This window comes from Apis cerana, linkage group LG14 (genome assembly GCF_029169275.1).
Source record: "Apis cerana isolate GH-2021 linkage group LG14, AcerK_1.0, whole genome shotgun sequence".
In the NCBI taxonomy this organism is placed as follows: Eukaryota; Metazoa; Arthropoda; class Insecta; order Hymenoptera; family Apidae; genus Apis; species Apis cerana.
Window position 1 is genome coordinate 5053194 of NC_083865.1, and position 22316 is coordinate 5075509.

A 22316-nucleotide genomic window follows, 5' to 3' on the forward strand; every position below is an offset into this window, starting at 1 on the left:
AATTAAAAATTAAAATCAAAATAATTAAATAAATTATACAAAGTTTATACTGGAATGCAGATGTGCGTAGTTCTTAGCTTGCCATCGCTTTCCACACATTATTATTGATGAAATATATTTGATATATATAGATTTTATTTTGAAATATTTCGAAAACTTTTTAATGAAATAAATTTTGTGATATAAGATTTTTGAAAGCGATGCCAATTACCGAGTCTCACCGACGAGGAGGTGACTACGCATCGAGACCCACCTAAACCTAAAAAATAAAAAAAAACATTAAAATTAATGATTAGTTCAAATAAATTAAATATAAAAAAATAACAAATAAAATATAAAAGATTAATTAAAAACAATAAATAGATGAAAAGAAATATAAAAGAAATATTTATTAATTATAAATACATTATAAAATGACATAATTATTTGAATTAATGTACAATGGATCTTTACAACGATTTTTACAAAAGTTTTTTATATTCGCTCGCTAATTAATTCCACGTTGTCCAACCTAAATCTTAAACCTATAATTTACAATACATAACAATTTTATTAATATTATTCGTATCAAAAATATTCTCGTCTAACTTAAAGCGAAAAAAAGAAAAATTCAAAATCATTTATACTAAATCATTTATAATAAATAAAATTTAAAAAAAAAAAAAAAGAGAAGTCAAAAAGCAAGTAAATACAGACCAGAAAAATAATAAGCATTAGAAGAAGAACTTACGATCGATAAAAAATCAACTTTTTCTGTCGCCCCCATACGACTTACATCAATAAACTTACGAAAATCGATGGAAGTCCTGCCACTATTGCATGACAGTGCAATATTGTGATTGACAGTGATTTAGAAAAAGCGACGAAAAATTTGCAAACATCTTAAAATAATAAATAAAAAGGAATATATTCTAGAAGAAATAAACGAATACTTTAAATATAAATGGGAATTTGTGATGGAATGGCAAAAAAAGAAATCATATGGGAATAAGTAAAATAATTTTGTTTTCGCTTTAAGTTAGGGAGAATATTTTGATACGAAATGCGTATAGTAAATACAACTTGCAACTTAATTGCATCGGGGATATTTTAGTTGCTTCAAAAAATTTATGTTCATACTTACTTAGTATTTACATTGTTGAAGAATAAAATAAAAAACGAGAATATCTTGGTATAGATTTTATTTGTACTTGCAGTCTATATATACTATATGTCCATTATACTATATCCATATCAACAATATCAAAAAATCTATATCAACAATTGATCAAGATAATTAAATGGAATGTTTAAATTACTTAGTATACTTACATACTTACTTAGTATTTACATTGTTGAAGAATAAAATAAAAAACGATAATATCTTGGTACAGATTTTATTTGTATTTGCAGTCTATATATACTATATGTCCATATTATACTATATCCATATCAACAATATATATCAACTATATCAACAATGCATATCAACAATTGATCAAGATAATTAAATGGAATGTTTAAATTGAACTGCAAATATTACATATATTATATATATTACATATTAAATATGCATGAAATGTAAAAAATAATTTAATGTAAGAATAAATTAAATCTGAAAAAAAGAACCTGAAAAAAAAGAATCTGAAAAGAATTAAATATAAAAACAATTATATGAAATAAAAATAAATTAAAAATCTTAAATGTAAAATAAATAAATAAAAATATAAATTTGATTTTGATATTTTGCAAAATATCAAAAATCCTAATACTACCTATAGCTCAATCTAGACGAAATATCAAAATATCAAATATCCAAAATATCCAAAAAGAATTTAATAATTTAAATTGAGCTGTAGACACTCCGTAATTCTTAGTTTGGTATCGTTTTTAAAGAATAATTTTTAGAAAATTTTCAAAGATTAATCCAATTAATACAAAAATCAATATCAATTACCAGGTCTCACCAACGAGGAGGTGACTATGCATCGAGACTCACCTAAAACTAAAAAAAAAAAAATTAAAATTAATTATTAACTTTAACAAATTAAAAAAAATATAAAATATATAAATATAATAATAAATACAAATATTAATATAATATAATAAATATAAATATAAATTATAAATAAATATAAAAATTAAATAAATCTGAAATATAAAAAAAATATGAATTATGAATACATAAAAGGAAATAATTATTTGAATTATTATACAATAGAACTTGACAATGATCTTTACAGCATTTTTTTTTATATTTTTTACCCCACAAATTTATCCCACAATGTCCAGCGATGAAACTAAATCTATCTTAATTTAATCCTAATAATAATACTAAATCTACCTTAATTTACACCTAATAATAATACTAAATCAAAGATTCATGCACCCCATTGATATCACTTGATATTAAAGATACCCACTTTAAACGAAGAAAAGTTATTGACACAATAAAAAAATTATATATATGTATAAGAAAAAAAAGAAATTAAGAAAATTTAAATTTTATATAATAGTCGATTTATAAGAATCATCAAACAAATGATAACCTTGTTGATCAGCAGAGAGTTACGACAGCGGCCTAGTAATTAAATGCATAATGTCCACAACGACCACGAGAAGGAATTAGAAATCATTTCAGGACCACCTGAGCCGAATTACCAAGACATAGTCCTAACGACTTACAGGAAGGAACTAAAATCTTTCTAAAACCACTGAAGTCGAATTACCGAAGACGACATTTAATATACAGGACCTATCTCTGATCAAATATACAAAGATATCAATCGATCAGAGCGCGGACCTTCGACTGACCACCGAAAGTAGAACATCAGTCCGATGAAATCTTACAATTTTTTTGTGATGATTCACAGTGACGCCAAAAAAGCGACGAAAATAACGAATTATAAAACATAAAAATAAAATTGAGAAAAGGATTCCAATTCCCATAGAAATGAGAAAAGAATTTTGAAGAATTTTTGAAGAATGAAAGATTTTTGAAGAATAAAAAGTTTGGAAAGCGATGTTAATTACCACCGATGAAGAGATAATTACTCATCGAGACCTAAAACTAAGAAATACATTAAATAATACAAAAAATACAATAATACAAAACAAAATACATTAAAAAAATGTTATATAAAAATTAAACAAATCTGAAACACAAAATAAAGATTAATAACATAAATTAATAAACATGCAATAAAGCTAAGAAATACATTAAATAATACAAAAAATACAATAATACAAAACAAAATACATTAAAAATGTTATATAAAAATTAAACAAATCTGAAACACAAAATAAATATTAATAACATAAATTAATAAACATGCAATAAAGCTAAGAAATACATTAAATAATACAAAAAATACAATAATACAAAACAAAATACATTAAAAAATATTATATAAAAATTAAACAATCAAAACACAAAATAAAGATTAATAACATAAATTAATAAACATGCAATAAATTTTTATAAAAATTATTGCAGAAATTTTTTACATTTTTCGCTTTGTACTATTGTACTATTTGTACTATATATGTATATATTATAAGAAATATATAATAAAATTGAAAATTAAGTCTCATGTTGTCCATCGTCATCCAAGGTCATTCCAAGTTGTCATACATTGTCCAACGTCGTTCCCCGTTGTCCATCGTCATCTTATGTTGTCCATCGTCATCTTATGTTGTCCCATGTTGTCCCATATTGTCCATCGAGATATTAAGTTATCTTAAATTATCTAAATAATAACATGTTAATACTAAATCCAAAATATATATAACATTTCTATTAACATAGAATCAGTATCAAAAATACTATCATCTAATTTAAAGCGAAGAAAGTAAAATTAAAAATATTAATCATTACTAATAAACAAAATTACAATATAAAGAGCATTTAAAATACAAATGTTCAAAAACGTATCAAATGCGATCCAAAAGAATAAAAAGTATTAAAAAAACATCTAAAGTCCGATGATTGATGAAAAAGAAGAAAAAACTTAAAAAATTAATCTTCTCTATCGCCCTCATGTCACGACTTACATCGGTGGACGAAAGTCGCTGGACGGATGATACTCACCAGTGACCAATCGAGGGTTACGACAACGGCCTAATAGTTGAACGCCTTATGTCCCAACAACACAGGAAGGAGCAAGGCATAAATCCCTGACCACCATAGGATTACAAAGACGACGTTCTACCACAAGACCTAACTCTAATTGAGTATTAGAAGATACTAATCAGAGCGCGGACCCTTAACTGGCCACCGGAAGTAGAGCATCGGCCCAACAACTCCTACCACCGTTGCATAATATGAGATTAAAATAATCGAGAATATAAAAAAAATATAAAAAAAGAATAAGAAAATTAAAAATTTTTATTTTTCGCTTTAAATTAGAGAGTATATCTTGATACTTATTACAATAAACGGGAACGCACTTATTACAATAAATTTAATCTAATACATATAATACATTAACTTATAACTAATATCTGCAGTCCAATTTAATTAATTAAAAATTAAAAATCAAAATAATTAAATGAATTATATAAAGTTTACTGGACTGCAGATTGCGGGTTACATCGACGAGGAGGTGGGTAACTATGCATCGAAACCCACCTAAGGTTAAAAAGTAAGAAAAAACATTAAAATTAATGATTAATTCAAATAAATTAAATATGAAAAATAACAAATAAAATATAAAAGATTAATTAATAGCTATACATAAATATATTAAAAGAAATATAAAAGAAATATTTATTAATTGTAAATACATTAATGAAATGACATAATTATTTGAATTAATGTATAATGGATCTTTACAACGATTTTTACAAAAGTTTTTTACATTCGCTCGCTAATTAATCGCACGATGATAGCTTATAAAACTAACTTAAACTATATTTTAAAATCTTAAACCTATAATTTATAATACATAACATTTTTATTAATAATTAATAATTATTCGTATCAAGAATACTCTCGTCTAACTTAAAGCAAAAAAAATAAAAATTCAAAATATTATTAATTTATACTAAAACATAAAAAGAAACATTAAAAGAAGAATAAAGATACGTGATTGATGAAAAATCAACCCTCTTTGTCGCTCTCATATTACGACTTATATCAATGGATTTACGAAAATCGATGGACAGATGATACTCACCAGTGACCAATCGAGGGTTACGACAACGGCCTAATAGTTGAACGCCTTATGTCCCAACAACACAGGAAGGAGCAAGGCATAAATCCCTGACCACCATAGGATTACAAAGACGACGTTCTACCACAAGACCTAACTCTAATTGAGTACTCGAAGATACTAATCAGAGCGCGGACCCTTAACTGGCCACCGGAAGTAGAGCATCGGCCCAACAACTCCTACCACCGTTGCATGACATGAGATTAAAATAATCGAGAATATAAAAAAAATATAAAAAAAGAATAAGAAAATTAAAAATTTTTATTTTTCGCTTTAAATTAGGAAGTATATTTTGATACTTATTGTAATAAACGGAAACGCACTTATTACAATAAATTTAATCCAATATATATATTACATTAACTTATAACTAATATCTGCAGTCCAGTTTAATTAATTAAAAATTAAAATCAAAATAATTAAATAAATTATACAAAGTTTATACTGGACTGCAGATGTGCGTAGTTCTTAGCTTGCCATCGCTTTCCACACACTATCATTGATGAAATATATTTGATATATATAGATTTTATTTTGAAATATTTCGAAAACTTTTTAATGAAATAAATTTTGTGATATAAGATTTTTGAAAGCGATGCCAATTACCGAGTCTCACCGACGAGGAGGTGACTACGCATCGAGACCCACCTAAACCTAAAAAATAAAAAAACATTAAAATTAATGATTAGTTCAAATAAATTAAATATAAAAAAATAACAAATAAAATATAAAAGATTAATTAAAAACAATAAATAGATGAAAAGAAATATAAAAGAAATATAAAAGAAATATTTATTAATTATAAATACATTATAAAATGACATAATTATTTGAATTAATGTACAATGGATCTTTACAACGATTTTTACAAAAGTTTTTTATATTCGCTCGCTAATTAATTCCACGTTGTCCAACCTAAATCTTAAACCTATAATTTACAATACATAACAATTTTATTAATATTATTCGTATCAAAAATATTCTCGTCTAACTTAAAGCGAAAAAAAGAAAAATTCAAAATCATTTATACTAAATCATTTATAATAAATAAAATTTCAATAAAAAAAAAAGAGAAGTCAAAAAGCAAGTAAATACAGACCAGAAAAATAATAAGCATTAGAAGAAGAACTTACGATCGATAAAAAATCAACTTTTTCTGTCGCCCCCATACGACTTACATCAATAAACTTACGAAAATCGATGGAAGTCCTGCCACTATTGCATGACAGTGCAATATTGTGATTGACAGTGATTTAGAAAAAGCGACGAAAAATTTGCAAACATCTTAAAATAATAAATAAAAAGGAATATATTCTAGAAGAAATAAACGAATACTTTAAATATAAATGGGAATTTGTGATGGAATGGCAAAAAGAAATCATATGGGAATAAGTAAAATAATTTTGTTTTCGCTTTAAGTTAGGGAGAATATTTTGATACGAAATGCGTATAGTAAATACAACTTGCAACTTAATTGCATCGGGGATATTTTAGTTGCTTCAAAAAATTTATGTTCATACTTACTTAGTATTTACATTGTTGAAGAATAAAATAAAAAACGAGAATATCTTGGTATAGATTTTATTTGTACTTGCAGTCTATATATACTATATGTCCATTATACTATATCCATATCAACAATATCAAAAAATCTATATCAACAATTGATCAAGATAATTAAATGGAATGTTTAAATTACTTAGTATACTTACATACTTACTTAGTATTTACATTGTTGAAGAATAAAATAAAAAACGATAATATCTTGGTACAGATTTTATTTGTATTTGCAGTCTATATATACTATATGTCCATATTATACTATATCCATATCAACAATATATATCAACTATATCAACAATGCATATCAACAATTGATCAAGATAATTAAATGGAATGTTTAAATTGAACTGCAAATATTACATATATTATATATATTACATATTAAATATGCATGAAATGTAAAAAATAATTTAATGTAAGAATAAATTAAATCTGAAAAAAAGAACCTGAAAAAAAAGAATCTGAAAAGAATTAAATATAAAAACAATTATATGAAATAAAAATAAATTAAAAATCTTAAATGTAAAATAAATAAATAAAAATATAAATTTGATTTTGATATTTTGCAAAATATCAAAAATCCTAATACTACCTATAGCTCAATCTAGACGAAATATCAAAATATCAAATATCCAAAATATCCAAAAAGAATTTAATAATTTAAATTGAGCTGTAGACACTCCGTAATTCTTAGTTTGGTATCGTTTTTAAAGAATAATTTTTAGAAAATTTTCAAAGATTAATCCAATTAATACAAAAATCAATATCAATTACCAGGTCTCACCAACGAGGAGGTGACTATGCATCGAGACTCACCTAAAACTAAAAAAAAAAAAATTAAAATTAATTATTAACTTTAACAAATTAAAAAAAATATAAAATATATAAATATAATAATAAATACAAATATTAATATAATATAATAAATATAAATATAAATTATAAATAAATATAAAAATTAAATAAATCTGAAATATAAAAAAAATATGAATTATGAATACATAAAAGGAAATAATTATTTGAATTATTATACAATAGAACTTGACAATGATCTTTACAGCATTTTTTTTTTATATTTTTTACCCCACAAATTTATCCCACAATGTCCAGCGATGAAACTAAATCTATCTTAATTTAATCCTAATAATAATACTAAATCTACCTTAATTTACACCTAATAATAATACTAAATCAAAGATTCATGCACCCCATTGATATCACTTGATATTAAAGATACCCACTTTAAACGAAGAAAAGTTATTGACACAATAAAAAAATTATATATGTATAAGAAAAAAAAGAAATTAAGAAAATTTAAATTTTATATAATAGTCGATTTATAAGAATCATCAAACAAATGATAACCTTGTTGATCAGCAGAGAGTTACGACAGCGGCCTAGTAATTAAATGCATAATGTCCACAACGACCACGAGAAGGAATTAGAAATCATTTCAGGACCACCTGAGCCGAATTACCAAGACATAGTCCTAACGACTTACAGGAAGGAACTAAAATCTTTCTAAAACCACTGAAGTCGAATTACCGAAGACGACATTTAATATACAGGACCTATCTCTGATCAAATATACAAAGATATCAATCGATCAGAGCGCGGACCTTCGACTGACCACCGAAAGTAGAACATCAGTCCGATGAAATCTTACAATTTTTTGTGATGATTCACAGTGACGCCAAAAAGCGACGAAAATAACGAATTATAAAACATAAAAATAAAATTGAGAAAAGGATTCCAATTCCCATAGAAATGAGAAAAGAATTTTGAAGAATTTTTGAAGAATGAAAGATTTTTGAAGAATAAAAAGTTTGGAAAGCGATGTTAATTACCACCGATGAAGAGATAATTACTCATCGAGACCTAAAACTAAGAAATACATTAAATAATACAAAAAATACAATAATACAAAACAAAATACATTAAAAAAATGTTATATAAAAATTAAACAAATCTGAAACACAAAATAAAGATTAATAACATAAATTAATAAACATGCAATAAAGCTAAGAAATACATTAAATAATACAAAAAATACAATAATACAAAACAAAATACATTAAAAAATGTTATATAAAAATTAAACAAATCTGAAACACAAAATAAATATTAATAACATAAATTAATAAACATGCAATAAAGCTAAGAAATACATTAAATAATACAAAAAATACAATAATACAAAACAAAATACATTAAAAAAATGTTATATAAAAATTAAACAAATCTGAAACACAAAATAAAGATTAATAACATAAATTAATAAACATGCAATAAATTTTTATAAAAATTATTGCAGAAATTTTTTACATTTTTCGCTTTGTACTATTGTACTATTTGTACTATATATGTATATATTATAAGAAATATATAATAAAATTGAAAATTAAGTCTCATGTTGTCCATCGTCATCCAAGGTCATTCCAAGTTGTCATACATTGTCCAACGTCGTTCCCCGTTGTCCATCGTCATCTTATGTTGTCCATCGTCATCTTATGTTGTCCCATGTTGTCCCATATTGTCCATCGAGATATTAAGTTATCTTAAATTATCTAAATAATAACATGTTAATACTAAATCCAAAATATATATAACATTTCTATTAACATAGAATCAGTATCAAAAATACTATCATCTAATTTAAAGCGAAGAAAGTAAAATTAAAAATATTAATCATTACTAATAAACAAAATTACAATATAAAGAGCATTTAAAATACAAATGTTCAAAAACGTATCAAATGCGATCCAAAAGAATAAAAAGTATTAAAAAACATCTAAAGTCCGATGATTGATGAAAAAGAAGAAAAAACTTAAAAAATTAATCTTCTCTATCGCCCTCATGTCACGACTTACATCGGTGGACGAAAGTCGCTGGACGGATGATACTCACCAGTGACCAATCGAGGGTTACGACAACGGCCTAATAGTTGAACGCCTTATGTCCCAACAACACAGGAAGGAGCAAGGCATAAATCCCTGACCACCATAGGATTACAAAGACGACGTTCTACCACAAGACCTAACTCTAATTGAGTACTAGAAGATACTAATCAGAGCGCGGACCCTTAACTGGCCACCGGAAGTAGAGCATCGGCCCAACAACTCCTACCACCGTTGCATAATATGAGATTAAAATAATCGAGAATATAAAAAAAATATAAAAAAAGAATAAGAAAATTAAAAATTTTTATTTTTCGCTTTAAATTAGAGAGTATATCTTGATACTTATTACAATAAACGGGAACGCACTTATTACAATAAATTTAATCTAATACATATAATACATTAACTTATAACTAATATCTGCAGTCCAATTTAATTAATTAAAAATTAAAAATCAAAATAATTAAATGAATTATATAAAGTTTACTGGACTGCAGATTGCGGGTTACATCGACGAGGAGGTGGGTAACTATGCATCGAAACCCACCTAAGGTTAAAAGTAAGAAAAAACATTAAAATTAATGATTAATTCAAATAAATTAAATATGAAAAATAACAAATAAAATATAAAAGATTAATTAATAGCTATACATAAATATATTAAAAGAAATATAAAAGAAATATTTATTAATTGTAAATACATTAATGAAATGACATAATTATTTGAATTAATGTATAATGGATCTTTACAACGATTTTTACAAAAGTTTTTTACATTCGCTCGCTAATTAATCGCACGATGATAGCTTATAAAACTAACTTAAACTATATTTTAAAATCTTAAACCTATAATTTATAATACATAACATTTTTATTAATAATTAATAATTATTCGTATCAAGAATACTCTCGTCTAACTTAAAGCAAAAAAAATAAAAATTCAAAATATTATTAATTTATACTAAAACATAAAAAGAAACATTAAAAGAAGAATAAAGATACGTGATTGATGAAAAATCAACCCTCTTTGTCGCTCTCATATTACGACTTATATCAATGGATTTACGAAAATCGATGGACAGATGATACTCACCAGTGACCAATCGAGGGTTACGACAACGGCCTAATAGTTGAACGCCTTATGTCCCAACAACACAGGAAGGAGCAAGGCATAAATCCCTGACCACCATAGGATTACAAAGACGACGTTCTACCACAAGACCTAACTCTAATTGAGTACTCGAAGATACTAATCAGAGCGCGGACCCTTAACTGGCCACCGGAAGTAGAGCATCGGCCCAACAACTCCTACCACCGTTGCATGACATGAGATTAAAATAATCGAGAATATAAAAAAAATATAAAAAAAGAATAAGAAAATTAAAAATTTTTATTTTTCGCTTTAAATTAGGAAGTATATTTTGATACTTATTGTAATAAACGGAAACGCACTTATTACAATAAATTTAATCCAATATATATATTACATTAACTTATAACTAATATCTGCAGTCCAGTTTAATTAATTAAAAATTAAAATCAAAATAATTAAATAAATTATACAAAGTTTATACTGGACTGCAGATGTGCGTAGTTCTTAGCTTGCCATCGCTTTCCACACACTATCATTGATGAAATATATTTGATATATATAGATTTTATTTTGAAATATTTCGAAAACTTTTTAATGAAATAAATTTTGTGATATAAGATTTTTGAAAGCGATGCCAATTACCGAGTCTCACCGACGAGGAGGTGACTACGCATCGAGACCCACCTAAACCTAAAAAATAAAAAAAAACATTAAAATTAATGATTAGTTCAAATAAATTAAATATAAAAAAATAACAAATAAAATATAAAAGATTAATTAAAAACAATAAATAGATGAAAAGAAATATAAAAGAAATATAAAAGAAATATTTATTAATTATAAATACATTATAAAATGACATAATTATTTGAATTAATGTACAATGGATCTTTACAACGATTTTTACAAAAGTTTTTTATATTCGCTCGCTAATTAATTCCACGTTGTCCAACCTAAATCTTAAACCTATAATTTACAATACATAACAATTTTATTAATATTATTCGTATCAAAAATATTCTCGTCTAACTTAAAGCGAAAAAAAGAAAAATTCAAAATCATTTATACTAAATCATTTATAATAAATAAAATTTAAAAAAAAAAAAAAAGAGAAGTCAAAAAGCAAGTAAATACAGACCAGAAAAATAATAAGCATTAGAAGAAGAACTTACGATCGATAAAAAATCAACTTTTTCTGTCGCCCCCATACGACTTACATCAATAAACTTACGAAAATCGATGGAAGTCCTGCCACTATTGCATGACAGTGCAATATTGTGATTGACAGTGATTTAGAAAAAGCGACGAAAAATTTGCAAACATCTTAAAATAATAAATAAAAAGGAATATATTCTAGAAGAAATAAACGAATACTTTAAATATAAATGGGAATTTGTGATGGAATGGCAAAAAAAGAAATCATATGGGAATAAGTAAAATAATTTTGTTTTCGCTTTAAGTTAGGGAGAATATTTTGATACGAAATGCGTATAGTAAATACAACTTGCAACTTAATTGCATCGGGGATATTTTAGTTGCTTCAAAAAATTTATGTTCATACTTACTTAGTATTTACATTGTTGAAGAATAAAATAAAAAACGAGAATATCTTGGTATAGATTTTATTTGTACTTGCAGTCTATATATACTATATGTCCATTATACTATATCCATATCAACAATATCAAAAAATCTATATCAACAATTGATCAAGATAATTAAATGGAATGTTTAAATTACTTAGTATACTTACATACTTACTTAGTATTTACATTGTTGAAGAATAAAATAAAAAACGATAATATCTTGGTACAGATTTTATTTGTATTTGCAGTCTATATATACTATATGTCCATATTATACTATATCCATATCAACAATATATATCAACTATATCAACAATGCATATCAACAATTGATCAAGATAATTAAATGGAATGTTTAAATTGAACTGCAAATATTACATATATTATATATATTACATATTAAATATGCATGAAATGTAAAAAATAATTTAATGTAAGAATAAATTAAATCTGAAAAAAAGAACCTGAAAAAAAAGAATCTGAAAAGAATTAAATATAAAAACAATTATATGAAATAAAAATAAATTAAAAATCTTAAATGTAAAATAAATAAATAAAAATATAAATTTGATTTTGATATTTTGCAAAATATCAAAAATCCTAATACTACCTATAGCTCAATCTAGACGAAATATCAAAATATCAAATATCCAAAATATCCAAAAAGAATTTAATAATTTAAATTGAGCTGTAGACACTCCGTAATTCTTAGTTTGGTATCGTTTTTAAAGAATAATTTTTAGAAAATTTTCAAAGATTAATCCAATTAATACAAAAATCAATATCAATTACCAGGTCTCACCAACGAGGAGGTGACTATGCATCGAGACTCACCTAAAACTAAAAAAAAAAATTAAAATTAATTATTAACTTTAACAAATTAAAAAAAATATAAAATATATAAATATAATAATAAATACAAATATTAATATAATATAATAAATATAAATATAAATTATAAATAAATATAAAAATTAAATAAATCTGAAATATAAAAAAAATATGAATTATGAATACATAAAAGGAAATAATTATTTGAATTATTATACAATAGAACTTGACAATGATCTTTACAGCATTTTTTTTTATATTTTTTACCCCACAAATTTATCCCACAATGTCCAGCGATGAAACTAAATCTATCTTAATTTAATCCTAATAATAATACTAAATCTACCTTAATTTACACCTAATAATAATACTAAATCAAAGATTCATGCACCCCATTGATATCACTTGATATTAAAGATACCCACTTTAAACGAAGAAAAGTTATTGACACAATAAAAAAATTATATATATGTATAAGAAAAAAAAGAAATTAAGAAAATTTAAATTTTATATAATAGTCGATTTATAAGAATCATCAAACAAATGATAACCTTGTTGATCAGCAGAGAGTTACGACAGCGGCCTAGTAATTAAATGCATAATGTCCACAACGACCACGAGAAGGAATTAGAAATCATTTCAGGACCACCTGAGCCGAATTACCAAGACATAGTCCTAACGACTTACAGGAAGGAACTAAAATCTTTCTAAAACCACTGAAGTCGAATTACCGAAGACGACATTTAATATACAGGACCTATCTCTGATCAAATATACAAAGATATCAATCGATCAGAGCGCGGACCTTCGACTGACCACCGAAAGTAGAACATCAGTCCGATGAAATCTTACAATTTTTTTGTGATGATTCACAGTGACGCCAAAAAAGCGACGAAAATAACGAATTATAAAACATAAAAATAAAATTGAGAAAAGGATTCCAATTCCCATAGAAATGAGAAAAGAATTTTGAAGAATTTTTGAAGAATGAAAGATTTTTGAAGAATAAAAAGTTTGGAAAGCGATGTTAATTACCACCGATGAAGAGATAATTACTCATCGAGACCTAAAACTAAGAAATACATTAAATAATACAAAAAATACAATAATACAAAACAAAATACATTAAAAAAATGTTATATAAAAATTAAACAAATCTGAAACACAAAATAAAGATTAATAACATAAATTAATAAACATGCAATAAAGCTAAGAAATACATTAAATAATACAAAAAATACAATAATACAAAACAAAATACATTAAAAAATGTTATATAAAAATTAAACAAATCTGAAACACAAAATAAAGATTAATAACATAAATTAATAAACATGCAATAAAGCTAAGAAATACATTAAATAATACAAAAAATACAATAATACAAAACAAAATACATTAAAAAAATGTTATATAAAAATTAAACAAATCTGAAACACAAAATAAAGATTAATAACATAAATTAATAAACATGCAATAAATTTTTATAAAAATTATTGCAGAAATTTTTTACATTTTTCGCTTTGTACTATTGTACTATTTGTACTATATATGTATATATTATAAGAAATATATAATAAAATTGAAAATTAAGTCTCATGTTGTCCATCGTCATCCAAGGTCATTCCAAGTTGTCATACATTGTCCAACGTCGTTCCCCGTTGTCCATCGTCATCTTATGTTGTCCATCGTCATCTTATGTTGTCCCATGTTGTCCCATATTGTCCATCGAGATATTAAGTTATCTTAAATTATCTAAATAATAACATGTTAATACTAAATCCAAAATATATATAACATTTCTATTAACATAGAATCAGTATCAAAAATACTATCATCTAATTTAAAGCGAAGAAAGTAAAATTAAAAATATTAATCATTACTAATAAACAAAATTACAATATAAAGAGCATTTAAAATACAAATGTTCAAAAACGTATCAAATGCGATCCAAAAGAATAAAAAGTATTAAAAAAACATCTAAAGTCCGATGATTGATGAAAAAGAAGAAAAAACTTAAAAAATTAATCTTCTCTATCGCCCTCATGTCACGACTTACATCGGTGGACGAAAGTCGCTGGACGGATGATACTCACCAGTGACCAATCGAGGGTTACGACAACGGCCTAATAGTTGAACGCCTTATGTCCCAACAACACAGGAAGGAGCAAGGCATAAATCCCTGACCACCATAGGATTACAAAGACGACGTTCTACCACAAGACCTAACTCTAATTGAGTATTAGAAGATACTAATCAGAGCGCGGACCCTTAACTGGCCACCGGAAGTAGAGCATCGGCCCAACAACTCCTACCACCGTTGCATAATATGAGATTAAAATAATCGAGAATATAAAAAAAATATAAAAAAAGAATAAGAAAATTAAAAATTTTTATTTTTCGCTTTAAATTAGAGAGTATATCTTGATACTTATTACAATAAACGGGAACGCACTTATTACAATAAATTTAATCTAATACATATAATACATTAACTTATAACTAATATCTGCAGTCCAATTTAATTAATTAAAAATTAAAAATCAAAATAATTAAATGAATTATATAAAGTTTACTGGACTGCAGATTGCGGGTTACATCGACGAGGAGGTGGGTAACTATGCATCGAAACCCACCTAAGGTTAAAAGTAAGAAAAAACATTAAAATTAATGATTAATTCAAATAAATTAAATATGAAAAATAACAAATAAAATATAAAAGATTAATTAATAGCTATACATAAATATATTAAAAGAAATATAAAAGAAATATTTATTAATTGTAAATACATTAATGAAATGACATAATTATTTGAATTAATGTATAATGGATCTTTACAACGATTTTTACAAAAGTTTTTTACATTCGCTCGCTAATTAATCGCACGATGATAGCTTATAAAACTAACTTAAACTATATTTTAAAATCTTAAACCTATAATTTATAATACATAACATTTTTATTAATAATTAATAATTATTCGTATCAAGAATACTCTCGTCTAACTTAAAGCAAAAAAAATAAAAATTCAAAATATTATTAATTTATACTAAAACATAAAAAGAAACATTAAAAGAAGAATAAAGATACGTGATTGATGAAAAATCAACCCTCTTTGTCGCTCTCATATTACGACTTATATCAATGGATTTACGAAAATCGATGGACAGATGATACTCACCAGTGACCAATCGAGGGTTACGACAACGGCCTAATAGTTGAACGCCTTATGTCCCAACAACACAGGAAGGAGCAAGGCATAAATCCCTGACCACCATAGGATTACAAAGACGACGTTCTACCACAAGACCTAACTCTAATTGAGTACTCGAAGATACTAATCAGAGCGCGGACCCTTAACTGGCCACCGGAAGTAGAGCATCGGCCCAACAACTCCTACCACCGTTGCATGACATGAGATTAAAATAATCGAGAATATAAAAAAAATATAAAAAAAGAATAAGAAAATTAAAAATTTTTATTTTTCGCTTTAAATTAGGAAGTATATTTTGATACTTATTGTAATAAACGGAAACGCACTTATTACAATAAATTTAATCCAATATATATATTACATTAACTTATAACTAATATCTGCAGTCCAGTTTAATTAATTAAAAATTAAAATCAAAATAATTAAATAAATTATACAAAGTTTATACTGGACTGCAGATGTGCGTAGTTCTTAGCTTGCCATCGCTTTCCACACACTATCATTGATGAAATATATTTGATATATATAGATTTTATTTTGAAATATTTCGAAAACTTTTTAATGAAATAAATTTTGTGATATAAGATTTTTGAAAGCGATGCCAATTACCGAGTCTCACCGACGAGGAGGTGACTACGCATCGAGACCCACCTAAACCTAAAAAATAAAAAAAAACATTAAAATTAACGATTAAATTAAACAAATTATAAAAATATAAAACATGGAAAGTTCATTAGTGATAAAGATTGAATGAAATAAAAGAATACAAAATATATATGAAATAAACAAAATATAAAAATAAAAATAATCATATAAAAATAAATCTAAAACTTACATTTAAAGATAATAAAAGTGTTTACATTGATTTTTACAAAAGTGTAAGTCGATGAGGTTTACATCTAAATTTTAATACTAAATCTTAATATTAAATATTAAATCTAAGATTCGTGTATTCTATTGGTATCATCCGTATTAAAGATACACTGCTTATTTAAAGAAAAACTATTAATTATTCAATTGATATTCAAGTATTTTCCATCGTTGCAAAAAGGAAATTCAAAAAAACAAAATGAATGAGTAAAACAACTAAGAGAAAAAAAGATCCAAGGAAAAAAAATAAAAACGATTTGATTCTATTGACAAGAGAAGAAATAAAGAGATTGAAAGCACGTATTGTAATTCATTTTGTGTTAAGGAGCGTATTTTTGTACGGAATGTGCTTACAATAAACTTAATTTAAACATCTTACGTTATACTTAAAATTAAGATTTAATTTTAATATATATCCAAATTTAAAATATACCCATTTCATTGCGAGGGAAAAAAATGATGCAGTCCAGTCTAGACGAGTAAAATAATCAAAAAGAATTTGATATATGTCTAGACTTGATTACTGATACTTAATTCTTAACTTATATTGCTTTTTCAGACAGATTAATTTCTGAAAAATCCTTAAAGGCAATAATAAAAATTTGGTAAGAAAAAACAATAAGTCTCACCACGAGGAGAAGGTTAAACATCGAGACACGTCTGTAAAAAAATAATTAAAAATATTCGCAAGATAAAAAGGCAGTAAAAATCTGAAACATAAAAGAGGTAAATGAAAATTAAATTTGATTTTGATATTTTGCATAGCAATTTCGAACATTTATTTTATTAATTAAAGAATCAAAAAATATTGTATATATATTCTAAAAAATTAAATTAAATTTTTATTAATATGTTATAATAAGAATATTAAATAAATTAATATTCTTATTATAACCATAATGATTTTAATACTAAAAGAATTAAAAAAATTCACAAGAGCAAACTTTTTAGCAATATTTTCATTGACAAATGCTTCAAATTTGGGATGCTGAAAAGAAAAGATAGCCAGAAAGGGCTATAAAAATCACCCTCTTGCAGTTTTTATAGCTGCACATGGTGATCCAAAAATAGGACCACTTCCACAATATTAGTGGAAGAATTATGGGCATTTTATGTACGCAACAGTATTTTCAAAAACGCGATAATTTTTTAACGCAATACTAACTTTTAAAATGAATTTAATAAAAATTCAAATATATTAAAAACTAATATCTATATAATGAAAAACTCGACATAAAATTCTTTAATATTAAAAAAAAATATTAAAATTAAAATTATTAAAAAAAAAATCGATGTCTCATAAAACGCAACACTAAAACAAACGCGATCATTATTTATTCGCAACTCTAATTCAAACCGTGATTTATTTGTCGCAACGCTAATTAAAAAAATCGCGATTGCCCATTTGCCCACTTTATGATCCAAAAAATCGGATCACATTCTTGCAGCTGTTATAGCTGCGTCTGGTGATCCAAGAAGAGGATCACTTCCACAATATTAGTGGAAGAATTATGGGCATTTTATGTACGCAATAACTACTTTGAAAAACGCGACAATTTTATGTACGCAACACTATTTTCAAAAACGCGATAATTTTTTTAACACAACACTAAAATCTTAAAATGAATTTAATAAAAATAGAGATAAATTGAAAATTAATATCTCGGTATTAATTAAAACTCGAAATAAAGATCTTTGATACCGTTTTCTCTTTTAAAAAATTAAATATTTCATTAGAATTATTAAAAAAATCGCGATGTCTCGTAAAACGCAAAACTAAAGCAAACGCGATCGTTATTTATTCGCAACTCTAATTCAAACCGTGATTTATTTATCGCAACGCTAATTAAAAAATCGCGATTGCCCATTTGCCCATGATGATTGTTACGTTGGGCCGGAATGCACATCGGCCAGTAAATATAACTACTATTACTACAACTACTACTACAGACTCTAAAACGAGCATAGTGACAAAGTAGTAACAATATGACTTCCCATTCTTTGGACCCAAACAAGAACCAAAAAATGAGAAGCCATTCGTTGCAGCCCTCTTCGTGACAGTTTGTCGGGCCTCTTCGGTCTTCCTTCTTCGGGCGCGATGCCCGCTGAAACTTACAACTAGGCTCGAGATTCCCTGATCGCAAAAGAAAAAAAAAAAAAAAAAAAAGACTAAATCGCGAAAGCTGAAATGCACATGGACGACCAATAGTCATTGTCCGCACATGCGCAAAATCTCGAGCGCAACGTTCGTTTCGACTCATTTCCGCGACCGCGACCGCGAAATTCGAAAACTCGATAAGCAAAACCAGAAACAAGCGATCTAAAATGACCACTTGTCTCAGCTTCGCTCTCGATTTTTCAAATTTGATTTCCTGAAACAGGTTGTCACGCGAGAACGCGCCTACCCGACCAGAGACTGTGACAACCTGCCCGGCCCTACCTACTTATTATTAACAGGCGCACCAGAAAGTATGCTACCTATCCTACCTAACTCTATATTTAAAAAATGGCAAGACAGGCACACCAACACACTCACTCCACGGTTCTCACACATTACACCCGGGTGCAAAAAGCCTACACTAGAGAGAGCGTCCCGGGACGCCTCCGACACCCGAGCTTGGCAATACTTTCACACTCTAACTTTACGTACCATTTTCCTGAAATCGATCGACGATGGCTAGTGATCATTGCGTAAACCGCGTTAAAAAATTTTAATTTTAATTTTAATTTTAATCATCGATGTAAAAGAGAAATTTGGTCAACGAGATCGATGAAATTGTTATTCAAAATTTGCAATATTTCATGGAAGATGAAATATTGCGATTGTATAATCGTATAATTGATATGGTGAGTGAAATGAGAATCGTAAACCGACGCAATTCCACAGCCTAACCACACATACGTAATGTGGAAAATACGTCGTGCACGATCACTAGCTCATCAGTCAATCGCTGATAAAAAACTTATAAACTATTGGTCATCGTACCCATTGCCTCTCTCTCACCCAAGTAACACCTGGGCACGTGAGTGAGATCGTGGCAATGGACACGGAAGGGGTTAAATCTGAAAATCCTAAACTAAAAAGAATTATTATAAGTGTATTTCTAACGGGCTAATATTCTTTAATTTATCATTATAATTTTATTTGATGACTCTGTTTCTTTAATTTAATTAAATACTAAAATTTAAATATCTATTAGGTAAACAGGAAAAAGTTAAAAATAATTGGCTCTAAGTTAAAGTTAAAAACTGATAACCTCAGGCGATTCCTTTATCAAAGCATATTTTCGAAAATAAGAAAGTAATGTTCAAAAGTTATTGCTTTGATTCCGAAATCTACCTGTCGCGAAATATCCTCTTGCACATTATTATATACGAAGGAAATAGAATTAAAAATTTTATCAAACTATATATTTAAAATATATAACTATTATACAAAGCAAAATGAAAAATAAAGAAAGTTGCTTATGTTAATATTTGAAAGACGCGATGTGCAAGAAGATCTAGCCTAAGCTAATAAATAAAACATAAGAAATATTACTACTCACGGGTATAATAAATACCCATGGTCACTATGCTCGTTGCAAAAATCTACGTATACAACCAATCACCCGTGTCGATTAGGACCTTTCATCCTACGACATGATTGAATGATCGGAGGAACATAAATGCATGCGACTCACCATTCGATGCGAGAAACGTTGATGCTGCTATGGAAAGTCATCGTAAAGGCCATCATCGTGTAGGAGGAAGTGGAAGTCGCCTTGTTCTCTTGAGAGGAGCACTGAATTTAATATATTCGCGAATATTATAATCGGCGAACAAACACTGACTCTAATTTCGCGTTATTCATTAAGGAAGAAAACTTTCACGAGAGCAAACACTGACTCTACTAACCGCATTGCGCGCGGTTACAAAAATTTGCTGAAAATAAAAATGGAATTAATAGAGAGGGATGGGGTAGAAAAAGAAGTAAAATATTCTTTGATATTTTCCCTTCTTTTTCTTTCTTCTTTTAAGCATTTGTTAAGAAAATATTGCTAAAAGTTACAAAATATTTCTTAATATTTAAAAATGTTTATGAATTTTTAATTTGGAAAAATTATATTATAATTCTTCGTTATTAAAATTTAGATTATAGATTTTAATAAGATATGAATTATAAATATTCGAAATTTTTTGCAAAATAATCAATAATTCTATAGTTGAATATGAGAAAGCAAAATAGTATATAGTACAAATAAATAAATTAAAAGGATCTGAAACATAGAAAAAAAAGTTAGTGTAGTTCTTAGCTTGGCATCCGTTTTCAGAAACTAATCTTTCTAATATAATTTTAATACAATTTTTGCAATATAAATTAAAATCAAATAATATAAAATGAAAACCGATGCCAATTACCGGGTCTCACCAACGAGGAGGTGACTACATCGAGACCCATATATTACAATTATAAATTTTAATAATATAAATTAAGAATAAAGCAAATTAAAAGTTGAAAGAAATAAAAAATTAAAAAGTAAATCAAATTAAAAATTTAAAGTAAAAATAAAATGAAAGTTTAAAAATAAAAATTCAAAGTTATAGAAAATTAAAAATTAAAAGTAAAAGTAAATAAAAAATCAAAAAGTAAATCAAATTAAAAATTTAAAGTAAAAATAAAATAAAAATTTAAAAATAAAAATTCAAAGTTATAGAAAATTAAAAACTAAAAGTTAAAGTAAAATAATAATTGAAAGTTAAAATAAATTAAAAATTAAAAGTTAAAGTTAAAAATAATAAATCAAAAAGTAAATCAAATTAAAAATTTAAAGTAAAAATAAAATAAAATTTTTAAAAAAAATTCAAAGTTAAAGTAAAATAATAATTGAAAGTTAAAATAAATTAAAAATTAAAAGTTAAAGTTAAAAATAAAAAATTAAAAGTTAAAGTTAAAAATAAAAATTCAAAGTTATAGAAAATTAAAAATTAAAAGTTAAAGTAAAATAATAATTAAAAGTTAAAAATAAAAAATTAAAAGTTAAAGTTAAAAATAAAAAATTAAAAGTTAAAGTTAAAAATAAAAA

General features: G+C 25.8%; 3 long non-coding RNA genes across 7 annotated transcripts; all 3 read right to left on the bottom strand.

Annotated features, from left to right (window-relative positions):
• Window positions 1-374: 374 nt before the first annotated feature.
• Window positions 375-5836, bottom strand: LOC133667341 (uncharacterized). 2 transcript variants are annotated; one of them, XR_009832746.1, is made up of 3 exons: window positions 1937-5836; window positions 1320-1608; window positions 375-1251 (listed from the first exon to the last, which is right to left on the bottom strand). It is a non-coding gene; the product is annotated as an uncharacterized LOC133667341 (long non-coding RNA). The 2 variants fall into 2 exon arrangements; XR_009832745.1 differs by having other exon boundaries at window positions 1755-5836.
• Window positions 5837-5970: 134 nt separating this feature from the next.
• On the bottom strand, window positions 5971-11559 carry LOC133667343 (uncharacterized). 2 transcript variants are annotated; one of them, XR_009832749.1, is made up of 3 exons: window positions 7348-8855; window positions 6913-7201; window positions 5971-6844 (listed from the first exon to the last, which is right to left on the bottom strand). It is a non-coding gene; the product is annotated as an uncharacterized LOC133667343 (long non-coding RNA). The 2 variants fall into 2 exon arrangements; XR_009832748.1 differs by having other exon boundaries at window positions 6913-11559.
• A 5-nt stretch (window positions 11560-11564) lies between these two features.
• Window positions 11565-21737, bottom strand: LOC133667340 (uncharacterized). Of its 3 annotated transcripts, none has more exons than XR_009832743.1 (3): window positions 12945-18066; window positions 12510-12798; window positions 11565-12441 (listed from the first exon to the last, which is right to left on the bottom strand). It is a non-coding gene; the product is annotated as an uncharacterized LOC133667340 (long non-coding RNA). The 3 variants fall into 3 exon arrangements; XR_009832744.1 differs by having other exon boundaries at window positions 13127-18064; XR_009832742.1 differs by having other exon boundaries at window positions 12510-21737.
• Window positions 21738-22316: the final 579 nt, after the last annotated feature.